Source organism: Palaemon carinicauda, chromosome 1, assembly GCF_036898095.1.
Source record: "Palaemon carinicauda isolate YSFRI2023 chromosome 1, ASM3689809v2, whole genome shotgun sequence".
Taxonomy (NCBI): Eukaryota; Metazoa; Arthropoda; class Malacostraca; order Decapoda; family Palaemonidae; genus Palaemon; species Palaemon carinicauda.
The window spans coordinates 155,671,026-155,693,837 of NC_090725.1; the positions used below are offsets into that span (position 1 = coordinate 155,671,026).

Below are 22,812 nucleotides of genomic sequence, written 5' to 3' on the forward strand. Positions count from 1 at the left end.
GGGAGTCGAAACCTAGTCCGACAAACTTGTAGAGACAGTGAGTAACCACTTGGCCACGAAGAAAGATACAAGTCAATAACAATTCTTCTGTACTTATACCTGTAAAATTCTGTTTTTTTATACTTAGAATTGAAATCAACCTATCTTCATTTTCGTAGCTAATTGGTAATTTGTTACTTGGCATTCGATTAATGATAAATTTTGCACATTTACACATGTTTTTCATATCCAAATAAGCCATATATTTTAAATACATTAATGTCAGGATTCCTTTAACAACCTCAGGATCAGAGCCCCAGGCAAAATCACACAAAGACAAGAGCTTGTGACCAGCTGGGAGTCGAACCCTGGTCGGCAAACTTGTATTGACAGTGACGAACCACTTGGCCACGAAGAAAGATAAAAGTCAATGACAATTCTTCTGTACTTATACCTGTTGAATTCAGGTTTTTTGTACTTATAATTGAAATAAATCAACCAATCTTTACCATCGTAGCTAATTGGTAGTTTGTTACTTGGCATTCGATTAATGATAAATTTTGCACATTTAGAAGTGTTTTTCATATTCAAATAAGCCATATATTTTTAATACATTATTGTCTGGATTCTCTCAAAGAGCTTGGGATCAGAGCCCCAGGCGAAATCACATACAGATAAGTGCTTGTGACCAGCCGGGAGTCGAACCCTGGTCCAGCAAACTTGTATAGACAGTGACGAACCACTTGGCCACGAAGAAAGATAAAATTCAATGACAATTCTTCTGTACTTATACCTGTTGAATTCAGGTTTTTTGTACTTATAATTGAAATAAATCAACCAATCTTTACCATCGTAGCTAATTGGTAGTTTGTTACTTGGCATTCGATTAATGATAAATTTTGCACATTTAGAAGTGTTTTTCATATTCAAATAAGCCATATATTTTTTATACATTAATGTCTGGATTCTCTTAACGACCTCAGGATTAGAGCCCCAGGCGAAATCACACAAAGACAAGAGATTGTGACCGGCCAGGAGTCGAACCCTGGTCTGGCAAACTTGTATAGACAGTGACTAACCACTTGGCCACAAAGAAAGATAAAAGTCAATTACAATTCTTCTGTACTTATACCTGTTGAATTCAGTTTTTTGTACTTAAAATTGAAATCAACCCATCTTCACCATCGTAGCTAATTGGTAGTTTGTTACTTGGCATTCGGTTAATGGTAAATTTTGCACATTTAGACGTGTTTTTCATATTCAAATAAGCCATATATTTTTTTATATAATAATGTCTGGATTCTCTTAATGACCTCGAGATCAGAGCCCAAGGCGAAATCACACAAAGACATGAGCTTGTGACCGGCCGGGAGTCGAACCCTGGTCCAGCAAACTTGTATAGACAGTGACTAACCACTTGGCCACGAAGAAAGATAATCAATGACAATTCTCCTGTAATTATATCTGTCGAATTCAGGTTTTTTGTACTTAGAAGTGAAATCAACCCATCTTCACCATCGTAGCTAACTGGTAGTTAGTTACTTGGCATTCAATTAATGAAAAATTCTGCACATTTAGACGTGTCTTTCATAAACGAATAAGCCATATATATATATATATATATATATATATATATATATATATATATATATATATATATATATATATATATATAGAGAGAGAGAGAGAGTAGAGGTCCCCTTTTTGTTTTGTTTCATTGTTGGTGTCGGCTACCCCCCAAAATTGGGGGAAGTGCCTTGGTATATAGATAGATAGATAGATAGATATATATATATATATATATATATATATATATATATATATATATATATATATATATATATATATATATATATATATATATATATATATATATATATATATATATATATATATATATATATACAGTGGAACCTCTACATACGATCTTAATTCGTTCCGGGACCTGCTTCCTATGTTAAAACAATCATATGTTGGAGCAAATATTCCCATAAGAATACACTGTAATATGTATAACTCGTTCTACAGCCCAAAAGCCTATGATAAATCCTTAATAAATTACTACACATAATTACTCATAACAATAATACAATTGCATTATATAAGAGATATGTAAAAAAGAATTATTATAAAGAATTATCAATCAAGAAAGGGGTTTTATTGTCACTTTACCTTAAGACACACGTCAACGCAGGTGTAGGATTTGCTAAGCAAGAGTAGACAGACGATCAGCGAGGAGGTAGAGATAGTGACTGTGATAACATATCGTAACTTACTCTACCTGAACTTTAACCTAACTTAGCTTTTATATTTTATATTTTATTTAATTTTTTTTTCTTTTTTATTTTTAATTTTCATCACTTTCACTTCAATTCAATCTTAGTTTTCTTTGCTTCACTTTGATCCCCTTCGATGGTTTGACTGTTTTATTAATAGCTTCCTTCTGCTTGATGATCATCAGGATCGTAGACATATTCCGGCCTTATTGTTTAGCCAGATCACACACGCACACCATGCTCATGTTTTTCTATAATTTCTTGCTTCAATTTCAATGAAAGCATTGCCTTCTTCCTTTTCTCACCACTACTAATACCTGTACCAAAACTAAGCTTCTTAAGACACATGATAATATGTAAAATAAAAAATGGAACGTGAGAAAAGGAAGATAATAAGCACTGGTAATAACAGGCCGAACAGAGGAAAACCACACGATGCGCACGAGAACAGAGAAGTGACCGACACTACCCTCAATGGCGTCCCTTTGATGTGCTGCTGTCTACTGACGTAAACAAGAAACTATGACCGACGCTTCGAGAAAATTCTACCCGTATGATCTACGTCGGATGTTGGAGCATGACTTTAGGTGTCGAGACAAAAATTTGATCAAATTTTACTTAGGATGTTGGAACAATCGTATGTAGAGGTTCCACTGTATATTTCCACATACAGTATAAGATGAACACTAAATCCTAAAATTCACCCTTAAAAATTGAGTTTTGTCTTATACTAACATTCTAAAAATCAAACCTTGCATAATAAGTTTTGTTTAATTGTAGGTAATCCTCAGCCTCAGTGCAATAACTACTGACGTACATGAAAAGATTCATGTTATAGAAAGAAATTATAGTGAAGGAAGTAAAGCCATTTTTACCTTATATTTTATTGGCATATCTTCATAATAGATACTGTAGTTAGCCTGCATCATTCTCAATTGGCCAACCTGACTAACCTGATGCTTGCTATGTTATAAATCTGGGGAAAAGTGTTTATTACCTAAATGTGTTTATTTATATATACATGTGCACACACACACACACACACACACACACACACACACACACACACATATATATATATATATATATATATATATATATATATATATATATATATATATATATATATACAGTATATAATATATATATATATATATATATATATATATATATATATATATATATATATATATATATATATATATATATATATATATATATATATATACACACACACACAGTGGAACCTCTACACACGATTGTTTCAACATCCGAAGTAAAATTTGATCAAATTATCGTCTCGACACCCGAAGTCATGCTCCAACATTCAACTTAGATCTTGTTTACGCCGGTAGTCGGCAGCACGTCAGAGGGACGCCATCGAGCGTCAAGTCGGTCATTTCTCTGTTTTCGTGCCCATCATGTGGTTGACCTCTGTTTGGACTGTTATTAACAGTGCTTATTATCTTCCTTTTCTCACGTTTCATTTCTGATTTCACGTATAATCATGGGTCCTAAGAAGCTTAGTTTTGGTAAAGGTATTAGTAATGGAGAGAAAAGGAAGAAGGCAATGCTTTCATTATAATTGAAACAAGAAATTATAGAAAGACATGAGCGCGGTGAGCGTGTGAGAGATCTGGCTAAACAATATGGCCAGAATATGTTTACGATCTCGACGATCATCAAGCAGACGGAAGCCATTAAATCAGTCAATCCATCAAAGGGGATCAAAGTGAAGCAAAGAAAACTAAGATTGAATTGAAGTGAAAGTGATGAAAATTAAAATGTAAATATATATCGTCGGCGCCCACTCGTGTCCGAGTATTGGGTTCTGTCGTTAGCCATCAGCCTCCTATCTGTGGGGTGGGTGCTTATGCCTGATGTGGCTGTTAAGTCCTAGTCTGTGGTGGAAGAGTCGCGGACAGTGTTCACAAGGGAGGGTAGGTGGTGGGCGGGGCTGTTCTAATCGCTCTCTCCTTCTTCTCCTCCTAGCCTCCTCATTTTGTCTCCTCCTCTCCTCGAATTCCACGGTGCCATGGTGTACTGTACTCCTCCAGGTTTTCCTGTCCCTGGCTGTTTCTTCCCATGAGGAAGGATCGATGTCAGTTAGAGCCAGGGTGCGCTTTAGTTGATCTTTATAGCGCATTTTCGGGGCTCCTCGTGGTCTGGTGCCCTGGGTCAGTTCTCCGTAGAATATTTTCTTTGGGAGCCTAGATGGATCCATCCTATGCACGTGTCCTATCCAGCGGAGGCGGTGGTGGATGATGGTGGCCTCCACGCTGGTCAGCGAGGCACGTTCTAAGACTTCAATGTTGGTGGTGTGGCTCTCCAAGGGGATTTTCAAGATCTGCCTCAGTTTCATTTGTTGGAAGCGTTCTAGGTTTTTAAGATCGTTTTTATATAGTGTCCATGTTTCACATGCATACAGGAGCGTGGAGAGAACTACTGCCCTGAACACCATTATTTTGGTGGTCATTGTCAGTGCGTGGTTGTTAAATACGCGGCAGTTAAGTCGGCCAAAGGCGGAGTGGGCTGCCCTGATCCTATTCTCCACGTCCTTTTTGCTTGTGGGAGCTGATGTTAGGATGCTCCCTAGGTAGGAGAACTGGTCTACCTGTTCCAACGGTTGGTCATTCACTGTGGTATTGAAGTTGGGGAGCATCAGTCCTGGTGGATGTTGGACGAGGGTCTTGGTTTTGTCTGAGTTGACTTGCATCCCAAAACGTTCGTAGGCAGAGTTGTATGCATCAGCTAACGACTGCAGGTCCTCTGCCGTCTGACCTGGGGTGGCATTGTCATCAGCATACTGCAGTTCTCGCACTGCACACAAGGTGGTCTTGGTTCTGGCGCGGAGTCTAGCGAGGTTGAAAGCGCCTCCATCCATGCGGAAACGTAGGTCGACTGAGGGTGTGTCTGGGGGAATCTCGTTGAGCATTGCTGCAGTGTATAGCGAGAAACACGTCGGGGCCAGAACACAGCCCTGCTTCAGGCCACCGTTGATGGGGAATGGGTCTGAAAGAGAGTTCTGGTGGCAGACTCTCCCAACCATTCCGTCATGGAGGGCACGCACCAACTTGACAAAATCGGGTGGGCAGCCATATCTTTTGAGGACAGCCCACATGGCAGGTCGAGGTACTTTGTCGAAGGCCTTTTTCAAATCCCAGAAGATGAACATTATGGGCTGTTGTTGTTCGAGGCTCTTCTCTTGTAGTTGTCGCGCACAGAAGATCATGTCTATGGTCCCGCGGGAAGGTCGAAAGCCGCACTGGGACTCTGGCAGGACGTCTTCTGCGAGAATAAGGAGGCGGTCAAGGAGAATCCGAGCGAAAATCTTACTCGCGATACTTAGTAGTGATATTCCCCGGTAGTTGTTACAGTTCTCCCTGTCTCCCTTCTTGAAGATGGTGGTGATGTTTGCATCGCGGAAGTCACTGGGGGGGGTCTTGGTCTCCCATATTTTCAGTATAAGGAGCATCAAACGGTTCCTCAAGCCGGGGCCACCGTGAGTGAGGAGCTCCAACGGGATGTTGTCTGGCCCTTGGGCTTTGCCGGGCTTCATGCGCTGCAGGGCCTTGTTGAAGTCATGGATGGAGGGTGGTAGTGCCATCCAGTGACGGACGGGATGCTGCGGGGTCATTCGCAGGAGATCGCCTGGGGTGTCTGCTTGGTCATTGAGGAGGTTCTCAAAGTGAGACCTCCACCTGGCCAGGATGCCCTCCCTGTCGGTGATGGTCGTGGCCCCATCCGCGTCCTTCAGGCTGCCCACTGATGACCGTGTGGGACCGAATATTTCCTTTGTTGCTGCATAGAATCTGAGCAGGTCACGTTGGTCAGCGAAACTCTGTATTTCTGCAGCTTTTCTTTGCCACCAGATGTTCTGGGCTTCACGGATACCTCTCTGGCAACCAGCTTCAGCCACCTTGTGAGCACATTTGTTAGCTGCTGTTGGTTGGTTTTCCAAAGTCAGGCGTGCTTGTCGTTTGGTTTCAATGAGAAGAGAGATGGTAGCATCACTCATCAAACCAATCCTGCCGTTTCTTGGTGGTGTAGCCTAGTGGTTCCTCCGCGGCACGGGCCATGGCGTTTCTGAGGGTGGTCCAGTGGTGCTCAACAGTGGCCTGACCCACAGGGTCTGCGAGGTATTGTTCGCAGGCCTCCTTGTAGTTCTGTGCCACCTGTGGGTTGCGGAGCTTACTACAATCAAAGCGTTGATGTGGTACGCTGTCAGGTGCCCTTCTGGGTGGTCGTAGGGTCGTCACGGAGAGTCGGGAGATGAGGAGTCTGTGGTCCGTCCAGCAGTCGTCCGCTCCGGGCATGGATCGGGTGATGCGGACGTCTCCTCGATCTCTGGCTCTGGTCAGGACATAGTCAAGGGTGTGCCAGTGTTTAGACCGTGGGTGTCTCCATGTGGTCTTTTGTCGCTTTATAACTGGAAGATGGTGTTGGTTACCACAAGTTGGTGTTCTGCACACAGACCCAGTAGGAGTTGGCCATTGGCGTTGCAATTTCCAATGCCATGGCGGCCAATAATTCCCTCCCACAGGCGATGGTCTTTGCCTACTCGGGCATTAAAGTCGCCAAGCACAACGAGCTTGTCATTGGCGGGCACTGCCTGGATGGTGCGGTCGAGCTGGGTGTAGAAGGCAGCTTTGTTATCATCGGTTGAGGTCATAGTCGGGGCGTAGAGAGAGATCAGGGTGAGATGTCTGTCCCGCGTGATGGGGATGCGGACAGTCATCAGGCGCTCACTGATGGCCTTGGGAGCTAGGTTGTGCTGCTGCACTAGCTGGGAACGGATGGCGAAGCCGACACCGTGGATGCGAGGCTCCTCTAGGGCCTTGCCTTTCCAGAAGATGGTGTAGCCTGTTCCAGCTTCCCTGATGTTGCCCTCTTCGGGTAGTCTGGTCTCGCTAAGAGCCGCCACATCAACATTGAAGCGGGCTAGCTCCTTGCAGACGAGGGCTGTACGTCGTTCCGGGCGGTTGGTGTTCGTCACGTCTTGGAGGGTGCGGATGTTCCACGCACCTAAGGTTAATATTTTTTTTTTGTTATTTCGACCGCATTAGTGGGATGTCCGCCAGCCGCGGTGAGCTGACCAGACGGGTTTGCCGTGTCCGATGTTTACCCCACCTTTTCTAGGGGCCTCCCCATGTGGGGTGGGCTGCGGTGTCCTCAATAGGCCAGCCCAGTCACGGGTCCAGCTGCCGAACTCTGGTGTCACGGCACCGTCACCAGAGAGCGACTGAATCTTAGACTCGCCGCCTGAGTGCAGTCGTGGGCTAAGGGCTTCCAGCTATCCAGGCCTGCCCCCTTCACCCACGGTGCTGTCGCCTCAGGACTTGCTGGTGGTGATGATGATGATGATGGTGAGAAAGAGATGAAGAAGGGTGGAGGAAACGACAAGGCGGGCCTTGACATAACAAGAACCCGGCAGCCCGATGCAACCAACATCGGAGAAGCCGCCTGTCTCATATGTCTTGAGCCGCGGTGAAAATGATGTGGGCCAAGTGTGTGTGCGTGGCCGTTGCAAAGCCACGACCACCCAAAACAATATACCCAGCTACTGGCATTCTGTCGTAAATATATATATATATATATATATATATATATATATATATATATATATATATATATATATATATATATATATATATATATATATATATATATATATATATATATATATATATATATAAATAAGCTAAGTTAGGTTAAAGTTCAAGTAGTGTAAGTTAGAGTAAATTATGGTACGTTATCGCAGTCACCATCTCTACCTCCTCGCCGACCGTCCGTCTCCTCCTGCGTAGCAAATCCTATGCCTGCGTTGGCTTGTCTCTAAGGTAAAGTGACAATAAAAATATCTTTTTTATTTATTATTTCTTTATAATTATTCTTTTTTACATCTCTCTTATATAATGCAATTGTATTATTGTTATGTGTAATTATGTGTAGTAATTTATTAAGGAGTTATCATACGTTTTTGGGCTGTAGAACAAATTATACAAATTACAGTGTATTCTTATGGGAATATTTGCTCCCAGATACTATTGTTTTAACATACAAAGCAGCTTCCGGAACGAGTTAATATCATATGTAGAGGTTCTACTGTACAGTAGTTATAAGTTGATGTCTTTAAGGAGATATGTCATGTACCATCCACAAGCCCCAAGTTAAGATAACCCTCTCTTACATCATGAGAAGATAGGAAAAGAGGAGTCTTTATGAAGATATGTCCTGTATCATCCACAAGTACCAAAGTATAGATGACCCCCTTTACATCATTAGAAGATAAGAGAAGGGTCTTTATGAAGATATGTCCTGCCCCATTCACAAGTATAAAAGTAGAGACAGCCCCCCAAACATAATTAGAAGATAGGAAGAGGGGGGGGGGGGTCTTTATGAAGATATGCCCACTCCCATCCACAAGTACCAAAAGAGAGATAGCCCCGTTACATCATTAAAGATATGAATAGAGGGGTCATTATGAAGTTAATGTCCTATCCCATGCACAAGTACCAAAGTAGAGTTAGCCCTCTCTTACATAATTAGAACATAGGAAGAGAGGGGTCTTTATGAAGATATGTCATGCCCCATCCACAAGGTAACAAAGTAGAGATAGCCACCCTTACACCATTAGAAGATAGGAGGAGAGGGATCTTTTAGAAGATATGTCTGAGACCATCCACAAGTACCAAAGGAGAGATAGCCCCCTTTACATCATTAGAAGATAGCAAGAGAGTGATCTTTATGAAGATATGTCATGTCCCATCCACATGTACCTAAGTAGAGATAGCCCCCCTTACATCATTAGAAGATAACAAGAGAGGAGACTTTTTAAAATATGTCCGGTCCCATCCACAAGTACCAAAGTAGAGACAGACCCTTACATCATTAGAAGAGAGGGGTCTTTATGAAGATATGTCCTGTCCCATCCACAAGAACAAAAGTAGAGATAGGAAGAGAGAGGTCTTTTTGTAAATATGTCCTGTACCATCCAAAAGTCCCAAAGTAAAGATAGCCCCCTCTTACATCATAAGAAGATAGAAAGAGAGGGGTCTTTATGAAGATATTTCCTGTTCCATCCACAAATACCTAAGTAGAGATAGCACCCTTACATCATTAGAAGATAGCAAGAGAGGAGTCTTTTTGAAGGTATGTCCTGTCCCATCCACAAGACCCAAAGAAAAGATAGCCCCCTCTCTCACATAAGAATATAGGAAGAGAGGGTTTTTTTAAGAAGATATGTCTTGTCCCATCCACAAATACCTAAGAAGAGATAGCTCGCTTAAATCAATAGAAGTTAAGAAGAGAGGGCTCTTTATGAAGATATGTTCTGTCCCATTCATAGGTACCAAAATAGAGACACCCACCTTACATCATTATAAAATAGAGAGGGATCTTTTTGAAGAAAATTCTTGTCATACCCACAACTACCAAAGTAGAGCTAGCCCCCTTTACATCCTTAGAAGATAGAAAGAGTGAAGTATTTCTGAACTCATATCCTGTCCCTTCCATAAGTACAGGGGAGTATTTCTGAATATATGTCTTGTCCCTTCCATAAGTACCAAAGTAGAGATAGCCACTTTTACATCATAAGAAGCTAGGAAGACAGGGGTCTTTATGAAGATATTTCCTGTCCCCTCCACAAGTACCAAGTAGAGATAGACCACTTAAATCATTATAAGATAGAAAGAGGGGGGTCTCTTTGAAGATATGGCCTGTCCCATGCTCAAGTACTAACTTAAAGATAGCCCCCTTACTTCATTAGAAAATAGGAAGAGAGATGTCTTTATGAAGATATGTCCTGACCCATCCACAAATACCAAACAAGAGATAGGCCCACTTACATCATTAGAAAATAGGAAAAGAGGGGTATTTATTATGAAGATATAACCTGTCCCATCGATAAGTAAAAAAAGTGGAGATAGTCCCCTTAGATTATTAGAAGATAAGAAGAGAGGGGTCTTTATGAAGGTATGTCCTGTCCAATCCACAAGTACCAAAGTAGAGATAACCCCATTTACATCATTAGAAGACAAGAAGAGAGAGGTCTTTATGAAGGTATGTCCTGTCCCATCCACAAGTACCAAAGTAATGATAGCCCCCTTACATCATTAGAAGATAGGAGTCTTTATAAATATATATCCTGACCCATCCACAACTACCAAAGTAGAGATAGCCCCCATTACATCTTTAGAAGATAGGAAGAGAGGGGTCTTTATAAAGGTATGTCCTGTCCCATCCACAAGTACCAAAGTAGAGATAGGCACCTTACATCATTAGAAAATAGGAAAAGAGGGATCTTTATGAAGCTATGTCCTGTCCCATCTACAAGTACAAAAGTAGAGATGGTCCCCTTATATCATTAGACGATAAGAAGAGAGGGGTCTTTATGAAGATATGTCCAGTCCAGTCAACAAGTACCAAAGTAGAGTTAGCCCCCTTACATCATTAGAATATAGAAGAGAGTCATCTTTATGAAGATGTCCTGTCCTATCCATAAGTAATGAACTACCGATAGCCCCCCCTTGCATCATTATAAGATAGGAAGAGAGTGAACTTTATGAAGATATGTCCTGTCCCAACCACAACTACTGTAGTAGAGATAGCTCCCTTACATCATTTAGGACAGGAAGAAGGGTCTTTATCAAGATATGTCCTGTCCCATCCACATGTACCCAAGTAGAGATAGCCTCCCTTACATTAATAGAAGATGAAAGAGAGGAGTCCTTATGAAGATGTTCTCTCCCATGTACATGTACCAAAGTATAGATAGCCCCCATTACATAATTAGATAGAAAGAGAGAGTGGTCTTTTTGAAGATATGGCTTGTCCCATCCACAAGTACCAAAGTAGAGATAACCCCCATTACATCATTAGAGGATAGGAAGAGAGAGGTCTTTATGAAGATATGTCCTGTCCCATCCATATGTGCCAAAGTAGAGATAGGCCCCCTTACATCATTAGAAGACAGAAAGAGAGGGGTTTTTATGAAGACATATCCTGCCCCATCCACAAGTACCAAATTAGAGATATCCCACCTTACATCATTAGAAGACCTATGCCCTGTCCCATCCATGAGTACCAAAGTAGAAATAGCTCCTTTTACATAATTGGAAGAGGGGAGTCTTAATGAAGTTATGCCCTGTTCCATCCATAAGTACCAAAGTAGAATTAGCATCTTTTACATCATTAGAATATAGAATGTAAGGGGTCTTTATGAAAATATGTCCTATCCCATCCACAAGTACCAAAGTAGAGATAGCTCCCTTTACATCATTAGAAGATAGAATTAGAGGGGTCTTTATTGAGATATGTCCTATCCCATCCTCAAATAGCAAAATAGAGAAAACCCCCTTTACATCATTAGAAGATATGAAGAGATGGGTCTTTTTGAAGATTTGTACTGTCACAGCCACAAGTACCAAAGAAGAGATAGCCCCCCTTACATCATTAGAAGATAGTAAGAGAGGGGTCTTTATGAAGATATGTACTGTCCCATCCACAAGTACCAAAGTGGAGATAGCCTCCTTATATCATTAGAAGATAGGAAGAGAGGGGTCTTTATGAAGATATGTACTGTCACATCCACAAATATCAAAGTAGAGATAGCCCCCTTACATCCTTAGAAAATAGGAAGAGAGGGGTCTTTATGAAGATATATCCTGTCCCATCCTCAAGTAGAAAGTGGAGATAGCCCCCTTACATCATTTGATGATAGAAAGAGAAGGGTCTTTTTGAAGATATATACTGTCATATCCACAAGTACCAAAGAAGAGAGAGCCCCCCCCCTACATCATTAGAAGATAAGAAGAGAAGGGTCTTTATGAATATATGTCCTGTCCCACCCACAAGTTCCAGAGTAGAGATAGCCTCCTTATATCATTAGAAGATAGGAAGAAAGGGGTCTTTAAGAAGATATGTACTGTCACAACCACAAATATCAAAGTAGAGATAGCCCCCTTACATCATTACAAGATAGAAAGAGAGGGGTCTTTATGAAGGTATGTCCTGTCCCATCCATAAGTGCCAAAGTAGAGATAAAAGCCCTCTCACATTATTCAAAGGTTGAATGAGGTAGAGTCATTTTCCTATGCTCCATCACATAAATTGACAGACTGTACAACCATGATCAACTTCCTCAATGGCCTTACATATAATAAGACTAATCATCAATGGTGAGTATTTGCAAATAAAGTACATGTATAACATTTCAGCTTTCTTTTCCAAGTAATTTACATTTACTGTATTGTTAGAATAAAGGCTATTCACTTATTTTTATTGATTGATTCTTTATTCGTGTTCAATAAGAGTAGACAAGACAATCGTTGATATTCTTCAGTTGGCATAGCATAACCGGCTATGATTTTTCTCATAGTCTTTCACTGGAACATTATCTCTATCATAGAGTGACAAGCATGTGTGTACCTATAAACATTGTTTTGTTAAAACAAATTCCAAAAAAACATATGGCAAAGTTAACATACCTTTCCTTTTAACTTTTTTACCCAAGGTTTGGATTCCTGAGGGTCTAATTTATACTGAACTGGACCTCTGATTACTCTACTTGAAGGAGTTGGACCAGATCGAAATGCTGCAGGTATGTTAGGTCCCTGATATTTCGACATAACGGCTGTAAAACAAAAATAAAATTGACACCAAAATTAACATAAATCACCTGATATTCCTAAAATACATCAATATTGCTTAAAGTGTCGAATAAGGATGTAAACTGTTCAACCATACAAAATGTAGGTAAAACATACATAAAACCATAACACTTCAAAGTCTGAAAAGAAATTCCCTTTTTCCTAGATATAAAAATCTTGTCTCTTATATGGACAACCCTCAGCACAAACTGATTTGATTGTTAAATCTTGTAAAACTGGTAGTTAATTTCTTACTCAGCTACAATAGTTAAGCCTTTTTAAACCCCAGGGAAAAGCACTGCAATGGCCAATAGTGGGATTATGGTAAAAAAAATTGTTCCTATATATAGAAATAATGTAAACTATCCCAAAAATTAGATAATTTCCTATATCAAAGTATTGCATTTCTAAACACAATTCCTTTTACTTAAAAGTTTTAATGAAAATATGAATTGACCATCTGAACCAACATGGAGGTAACTTTAAAGCCTCCGGGTAGGGAGAGATAACAGCTGTGTGTGCTAATCTTAAGAGATAAAAAACTTAATACTGAAAAGCCTTTGTTTTAATAAGTTATGAATAAAAATAACTCTGAGGCACGCTATGAAATTCATATTTTCTTAGTTTATCATAAGTTTGAAATTTCTTTAAAGTCTGATTGTAGGCGAGTTAATATAGTTAGAATCCAAAAAAAAAATTGGATATGAAAAATTTCTTATTTCTACTTCAAGTAACTCTCCATTAAACATGATATTCAATCTAGCACCTCCCTCCCTTCTCGTGCACCTCATAACCTTACTCTTACCCACAATAACTCTCAAGTTTCTCCTGTCACACATCCTTCCAAATTCTGTCACTGCGCAACCCAGCTTCTACTACGAGTCCGCAACCAATACAGTATCATCCACAAACAAAATTTACCTCCCACTCATGATCACACTCATCTATCAGTTTCAATCCTTGGCTAAGCCCTTGACCATTCACTTCTCTTACAACTCCATCAACAAACAAATTGAACAACCATGGCGACATCACACATTCTTGTCTTAGCCCCACTCTCAGTTATTTATTTGGGGGTATTACTTTTGGTGAAGCTGAAATGACCAGCCATTAAAATTTAGTGAGGGTTAAGGGGACCATCCGCCATGCCTCAAATTCTTTTTTCTAATTATTCAAAATGCACAATTTCTACATATGTTTTGGAAATATATAATACCTTCATCATGTAAAAATTTCAAGCCATTTGATCAAAAACTTTTTTATATATTAGCAAAAATCATGACTTTAACAATTTTATTAGGTACATTTTTCTCCACTACTATGACACCAATTGTTTTGAAAATTAATACCATCGAAACTTCTTTATAAATCAAATAATGCTGTGTGACAGATTTTTTATTTTCCTTTTTTTTTTTTTTTTTTTTAATAATTTTTTTCTTATTTTCTTCTACACGTAAAACATTCAAGAAAAAAAGAGAAAAACGAAAATAAAAATTCTGGGCCACAAAATTGGGGATTTTTATTCTTCTTTTCAATGATATCTCTCTCTATAATCAAACAATAAATAAGTGAGAAAATGTACCTAAGTGTGAATAAGTATGTTTTCGAGTTATGAGCTCCCAAAGATTTGCAACAAATTTTCACTTTACTTAAAGAAATCAAAATAACATTATTATGATAACCTTACTCTGTACAGTAATGCCTCATAGCACAAAATTATTTGGTTGCGTAAGGGCTTTTGTAAAGTGATGTTTCGTGTTGCGAGTCGCCTTTTACATGTAAATAGCCTAATTCATTCCAGACCCTAGAAAAACACCACATTAAATGATTATAAAAAGGATATGCACCACTAAACAGTTCTAAATATATGAAACGTACTGTATTTTGATAATTTAATAATAAATTAACATTAATAATCTGAAAAAGAAGTGTTTAATTAGAGCAAACAGTAAAAATACAGTAAAAAAAAATGTGGAACCTTACCTTTGGAGTGAGGCGATGTCCGAGAGCAAAGTGCGGGGCGGTAGAGGAGGACGAAAACGGCGGAAAACATTTACGTACAAGTTGCATAAAACGTAAATACTCAACTTTACAAAACAGATTTATAAAAGACAGAAAACATTAGCACTTAATTTTAGGAAACGCATCAACAAATGGCAGGAAATATCAACACTTAGCTTTAAGATAAACTTGAATTAAATATCTTTTTTTTTTCCTTTTTCTATTTTTTATTTACTTTACATTATGTATTTTCTAAATTTAATTACACTACGCATTTTCTTCTTCACTGCCACTTTTCATTTGTTTCTTAGCTGGCACTTGGTCGGCTTCTACCAAAGGACTCTTTCTAAAATATTTGTCCAAAGACGCTTGTTTCTGCCTGCTTCTTAAAATTTTCCTGAAATGACTCAGGCAAACTTCATTACAGTACTCAAGCGCACGACCAGTGAGAATTTTTTTCTGGGTGTCTTTTTTCTACGAAAGCCACCATTTTAAAGTAGCCATCTAGACCCTAGTTAATTTCTGCCGTTGTCAGTGGGTCATCCTCCTCCCCCGCAGTACTCTTCCTGAACGACATTCACTCGCATGACCTCCAACTCCTTCCGGTCAAACGTCGTAACTTCTTCTTGGTGCTCCTCGATAAGCTCATCAGTGTTGGCCTCATCAACTTCCAGACTCATGGACTTCCCGAGTGTAACAATCTCGGCAACTTCAGATTGAGCAACAGGTTCAGGATCGTCAACATTTTCGGAATCGTCTTCAGTTTGGTCTGAGTGAAAGCCCTCGAAATCTCGTGCGGAGACGGCTTCAGGCCACAGCTTCTTCCAAGCAGAGTTCCAAAGTGCATCTCGAAACCTCCTGCCAAGCTTGATCGATCATTTTGAGGAATATGACGGTATCAAAATGCTCCTTCCAAAATTGACGAAGGGTGAGATTTGTGGTCTCAATGATTTCGAAACCTCTCTTGAGATATTTCGTATAAAGCTTCTTGAAGTTTGAAATCACTTGCTGGTCCATGGGCTGGAGGAGAGGGGTGGTGTTCGGTGGAAGAGAGAATATTGATGAAGGAATATTCTGCTACAATATCTTCATGGAGGGGAGGAGGGTGAGCAGGGGCATTGTCTAGCACCAGCCGGCATTTCGCAGGGAGGCGCTTCTCTTCCAAATACTTTTTCACAGTCTGGCCAAAACAGATATTTATCCAATCGATAAACAATTGTCTTGTTACCCAGGCTTTTCCATTAGCCATCCAAAACACGTTTAGATTTTCCTTAGTTACTTTGTGCGTCTTGAAGGCTCGAGGAGTATTGGATAGATACACCAGCAGGGGTTTCACCTTGCAATCCCCACTTCATAGGCTTATGCCCAGGTAGCCTCTTTTTTTCTGCCGTAATGTACGTTCGACGAGGCATTTTTTTTCCAAAAAAAGCCCAGTCTCGTTGCAATTGAAGACTTGCTGGGGACTGTAGCTATCCCGGAAAGTCAACTCTTCGAACGTCTTAACAAAGGCTTCAGCCGCTTTCACGTCTGAGCTTGCAGCCTCCCATGACGCACCACCGAATGAATGCCTGAGTGTCTCTTAAATTTTTCAAACCACCTACGAGAAACCTTGAACTCTGGGGGCTCCAGCTTCGATGTGCCTTCTCCCGCGTCGGCTTCAGCCTGACCAAGCACGAGATCACCGAAAATGGCGCTGGCGTTCTGGCAGATCATCACTTCGGTGATAGTGCCTCCAGCCATTTCTTTGTCCTTTATCCAGATAAGCAGCAGTCTCTCCATCTCATCGTGGCTCCTCTTTCTGGAAAAAACAGTCACACCCTTAAAAGGTGTTGCTGCTTTGATAACTTCCTTCTGCTTCAGGATCGTTCCTATCATAGACGGATTTCAGCTATATTCCTTCGCGAGCCCACTTAACCGCATGCCAGCCTCTTATTTCTTGATTATTTCCATCTTCATTTCAATGGAAAACATCATCCTCTTCTTTCACTTGACATCAGCGACTTTCTTGGGACCGATGGCTAATGATGTAACGTAAGTATCACACACGTTAACAGTACGTACTGTAAATGCACGATGGGATACGGTACAGTAGATGCCAACCAATAGGAGAGCAGGATCTCATGGTGGTCACTGGTATCCGAGTAGGGAGATAACCAACGGGAACGCAGAATGGTAGCGAGTTTACGGGCTGTCGGCGCACAAATTTTAAAATCTGTCTTGGATACGGTCGGGCTCCCGCTCCATACCGCCTTTTGTTGTCCAATACATTTTTTGTGATCCGAGTGGTAAAATTCTTTGCATCTCCTTTCGCAAAGTGAAAATTTCATAAGCCGATTCTTTTTATCTAAAGGTTTGACTGTACTTCTATTGTTTATTCCTACATAAATGCACCTTAAAAGAGGTATTTAAACCCTGATTACACTTGGCGTAAGGGTGTCATGAGTAGCCAGCGGCCTCTCATTGTTGCCAGAGATTTAGTTAGCCTGTTCCAGCTTTGAACTCTTATTCATACTTCCCTCTCTTCTTGGTTCTTTTTTCTTGCTCTCTGCTTACTTTTTGTTCTTTCAATGACCTTAAGCAACATTGGCCTTGCTATAAAGTTCCCGAGGACGTTGGGAAAACACAATACTGTATACTGTACATACGAACTGCAAGTAAACAAACACATGCATTATAACTTCTATACATCTTTTGAAACTCTGGCAGCTGTTTTCGTACCTCGTAGTTTTCATTCACCTACCCTTTACCAATGCCTTCCATTTCTGCCAGATGTACAAGATTTCGAAACATAAGTGAAAAAATCGCTTTACAGTATATATGCAAAAATAAACATACAAAGATGATTCTGTCAAACTCAGTCATGCAGACAATGCAGTAAGGATGACATCATCATTTAAAGATCGCTACTGTATATCTTCATTATTTGTAAAAATAATTGGCTGAAACTTCTAGAGAATATGTACGATATGCTTCACATACATAGAAGCAATATGACAAATTCGAAGATAATTTGTATTTTTCCTAACCATACAAACCTTAGCTATTTACATTGGGTTTACCTTTTAGCGCAGCTGAAATGGCAACCCATTAGAATTTAATGAGGGTGTATTACCCCCGAGCTAGTTAGCGGGGGGGTGGTAGCTAGCTACCCCTCCCCCCCTCACACACAGATGAATGCTCACTTTCACTTAGAGGTAGGACTTGTCTTGGGGGACAGGGCTGGCGGGCAAATATGTGTAAATAGCTAAGGTTTGTATGGTTAGGAAAAATACAAATTATCTTCGAATTTGTCATTTGTTCCGTAAATGAAATACAAACCACGCTATTTACACTGGGTGACTTACCCATTAGGTAGGGTGGAAAGTCCCCAGCCATACTGGCTTTGGCTTTACCCGGGGACTCAGAATCCGAGTGAGTCGCACTCGAGAAAAGGAGTCCCTGCACCTCACAAGTTCCTTGCTCCGCAAGGAACCGTGTGGCCTACATAAGCTTGTGTGTGAAGGAAGAAGTGTAACCCGTCCTAGGCAGTTGACCTGGAGTTCCAGAAGGAACTCTGGGTTAGGACGTTCCCAATACCACCTCGTCAGGGTATGGGGGACGCGACAGTATTGACTCAATACTAGGAACACAAGGAAGCATGGTTTACCTGCAGAGGTTCGAGGTCAGCTATGCAGAGATCAGGATGCTGCTTCCCCGTAGAGGGGATGATGAAGAAAGAAATAAGGGCCAGACATACTTCGTTCGTTCATGCAGACTAAAACCTGATAACAATGCCCTCAACCTTCTGCTACCTGTCCAAAAAGGAGCCTGAGGTTAGACTAGCTGTTGTGTAGCCACCACAGAGCGATAGAAAACGTATCGAGACTCCTGTGGGTCACGCCCTGCAGGAAGCGGGCTGCGAAGGTCATTAGACGCTTCCAGACTCCAGCTTGTAGCACCTGCGTCACAGAGTAGTATTACTCGAAGGCGAGGGACGTTGCGATGTATCCAACATCGTGCTGTAGGGCGACGTGACGGGGGAGGGTCTGGAGACAGGTCGAGATGAATGACCTTGAGTCCGGGCTGAAGAGGTATACTGGTGACTCTCCCCTGTGTCCTCCTTGTGCTCCCAAATCGGCTGCAACTGAGGACAAACTGCAGCTGTTCCCAAAGCTAACCTCTCGATTCCTTTACTGGCAAGAAAGAGAAGGTCTTTGGACATCAGATACAGAATGGAGACTCGAAATCTTGAAGGAATTGGACCGAAGGGCCGGGACCCCCAGATTCTGAGTCTAGCCAACAACTCAGGAGCGAACCTGAATGTTGCCTTCCCCTCTTCCTTAGAAAGGGCGGAGTCGTACGAGACCAAGATGATTGCTTACACACTGGCCGTGGCCAGAGTGAGCAGGAGACCCAAGGCGGAATACAATCCGAGGCCTGTCGTAAAGGGTCTTGAGAAGATCTCTTAAAGGACTAAAAGTCCGAGCCATGCTCCAAGTTGGAGGTCTTCCTCCGACTAGGGCAGGGACGATCGTAGCTTCGCATGAGCGAGGAAAGATCCAGCGGGCAGGAAAAAGTTATTCCTTTAAGCCTGAAGGTCAGGGAAAGGCTGAGCGACAGGCTTCATTGCCGAGAGCGGAAAGGAGTTTCCTCCCGCCGAAAGGCAATAAGACCGTTATTGCTGGAGAAGAGGCCTCAAGGGAAGAGGTATATCTCCCACGGCACCAACCACCGAAGACTCTTCACCTTGCCTGGAAGACCCCTGCGGATGACTATCGCAGATGACGCGACTGTAGCGGGTTGTCTCTTCTTGAGGAGGAGGCGTAGTGTCTCCAGGCATGAAGCCGAAGCGACGCCCCGGTTCGGGAGAGATGTCGCAGTGTGGTTGTTTGAGTAGTCTGCGCCGTGGGAGAAGCTCTCCCGGGAGTTCCGTCAGGGGAAGCAGAGGGTCCAGAAACCGTTCTGCGCATAGTCCCAGTGGAGCTCTCCCATTGAAAGGTTGACAGACAACCTGGTCTTGTCGAGACCCATTGTCCACAAACAAAAAGGAGGGAAGACGCAGGCGTCGAAGTTGTCCCACCATCACCGGAATGCATCTTGCCAGAGTCTCAGGGTCTGAGACTGGGGGGAAGAACAGCGGAAGCTTGAGGTTCCAAGCTGTCGCGATCAGGTCACCCAGACCAGGACTTGCTGGTTACTCAAGGTCAAAGACCCCCAGGTACACTCTCTCTACGAGGCTCTGCTCGGATAGTCGGAGAGAACATTCCTCTGCCTGGAATGAGAGAGCCGATGGTGGTATTGAGATAATCTCAATCATCCCGGTATCTCTACTGCAAGATGTGAAGGTGTGAAAATGCGTCCCCTGCTGGTTAGAACACGCCAGAATCATGAAGTCGACACGCACGGGGCGACTCGGCAGGAGCTGTAGGATCTGTAGAGGGGCCAGACTACGGCCCCTAAGCCTGCCTGAATGATGGAGATGTATCCTTCAGGTCTTGACCATAGGCCTGGACCGGAACATGCCCCCCCCCTTTCCTTTGACGAGTCCGAGAACAGCATCAAGAATGTGGGGAAAGGACGAGAATATCCACTACCATCAAGAGGTTCCATAGGTCAACACCCATTGCAGGTCTAATAGTTCCGCTGGTCCCATAGGGGCCAGGAAGTTCGGTTAAACGTTGCCTGAAACCACCGGAACTTGGACCGCCCCACATGGAACTTATCCTGAGGCGACCGTTCGGACTATAGACGGGTCAATGAGGAAAGGAGAACTAGGAAACGTTCCAAGGTAGGGCTGAAAGCTCTGCTTGACTGAGAACAGGTACTGCGACTCTCCTCAGTCTTGCCACAGTCAACTGAAAGGAAGGCTCGGAGGATGTGACAACAGAATCTGGCGTCCCCAGGTGGTCACCCATCCAAGTACCGACCAGAACCGACGTTGCTTAACCTCGCTGGACGGACGAGAAGCAGGGTTTCCAACGTGGTAAGGCCGTTGACTCAATATCATGCCCAGATACTCCAGATGTTGAGGCAGAAGAAGAGAAGGCTCCAAGCAAAATACCATGAACCCACACTCATGGTAAGCATCCGGAAGCTTGTCCCGGCGCTGAAGAAGGTCGAACCCGAGCCTACCGGAGTTGACCAGCCCTCCAAAAAGCAGAGGAGGCGGAAGCCTGCACCTGAGCGGCCATGAGGAAAGCAGGGAGAGTTCTCTGGGGAAAAAAACCTGCTATGCCACGGCGGGATAGCCACACTGCATCATAAGCAGGAATACTTGCAGTCTAGGCTGAATTCGACAAGCTCCCTGGAAGATGGATGGAATGGAAACTGAAAGTACCCGTCCCTCCGATCCAGGGTTTAAGGAGTCCTGTTGCCTCGTTACCAGTCTGATCGATTCTGCTGTTCTACGCTGGCCGAAGTTTGTTCACCAAACTTGATCAGGGCTGAGAGGTCGACTACGGAACTCCCCTCTCAGATCCTTCCTTACAAGAAAGGATCGACAGAAGAGGCCGGGGGTGAAGCCGTCGATGATCCTATGGAGGACCTTCGCCTAAGGTATGGATCATTCTGCCCAACCGGGCAACTCTTGCCGACGCTATGGCATAGAGGTTCAGAGACACTGAATTCGCCGACAGAGACGGCAGGCGCGATATCCTTGGCTGATCACAGAGATTGTGTGGGAATGGGCATCGGGAAGCTGTTATCCGGACGAGTAACCTTAAGCATCCTCCCAGCGAGAAACCTGCACTCCTAGAGTTCGTGAACTCTGCAGCTCCTTTTAGGACTATGCCCCCCCCCGGGGGAGCCTCCCGTGCCATCTGTTCCTGAGAGGAGGAAACTGCAATTGGACACCTTGTCCCAGTTGTCGTAGCCGATAACTTAGGCCGACGTGGTTGAAAGAAAAGGGCTCTGGAGCCCTGCAGAGTCTGGAAGAAAGCGCCTTGGAGGAGTGAAAACGGAAGTCGATTTCCTCCGCACAGCCGCTGTCCAAGTCTCTGTCCTTGGGCATAAACAAACTCTTCTCAAGGATGGAATTGTGTCTGAGGTTGTCGACCTCCACAGATGAGACACCCGAAGGAAGCCCTCAGTCAGCGCGTCCTGATAGTACAACATCGAGCTTGTCCGCAAGTTAGATACTTAACGACGAAAGGCCAAGGTGCCTGAGCTCGAGAGGAGGAAAGTACCCATGATCTTCCTGTAGCTTCCTTGAACCAAACCTCGGGCCGTGACCGAGGAGGGAAAGGACCTGGTAAGCCCCCAGAGGAAGGGGTAAGCAGTCATCCCTTGGCCAATGGAGAAATCTCGAATGGAAAGCCCCCCCCACCAAAAATCCTTCCAGGGAATGACGGGGAAGGGCTAACCCAGGTTCTGGAAAGAGGAGTGTTGCTCAGACCTCCCTGAAGTTTCTTCCTATTCTTGCAAGTGCCATGCTCTGCGTTTACGGGGTGAGGCCGTGTTCTGGAAATACGCTCCAGAAGAACTCGCCAGGCTGGCCATGCTGCGAAAACCCCAATGGGAATCGTGGTCGCAATCGCCCTGGAGCTCGCGCGATAGTAATTCAAAGATTTGCGCGTGGGCGAACGTGGAAGCGCCCGTGCGCGGTCACGCAGGAACGCAAACGAAGGTGAGCGAAGGAGCGTAGAAGGAGGGCGAGTGTGGTAGGAAGGGCGAGAGCTGGTGGTCGGCGAGCGATAACCCATAGACGAGCAATGAATACTGCAAGAATTAAGCCGACGTTCGTGCGAAGAAACACCGTCCGTCCGCGCGACGGAACACCGTCCGTCCGCGCGACGGAACACCGTCCGTCCGCGCGACGGAACACCGTCCGTCCGCGCGACGGAACACCGTCCATCCGCGCGACGGAACACCGTCCGTCCGCGCGACGGAACACCGTCCGTCTGCGCAATGGAATACCGTTGGTTCGGGCG

General features: G+C 43.1%; 1 long non-coding RNA gene and 1 pseudogene across 1 annotated transcript in view; both read right to left on the reverse strand.

Moving 5' to 3' along the window:
• Nucleotides 1-22,812, reverse strand: part of LOC137652489 (uncharacterized) — a 106,158-nt gene that overhangs the window by 26,856 nt on the left and 56,490 nt on the right. Inside the window, exon 3 of the long non-coding RNA XR_011046324.1 lies at nt 12,743-12,888. This is a non-coding gene — a long non-coding RNA (uncharacterized lncRNA). The remainder of the gene's footprint in view (nt 1-12,742; nt 12,889-22,812) is intronic.
• LOC137659357 (5S ribosomal RNA) lies at nt 20,763-20,881 on the reverse strand (annotated as a pseudogene).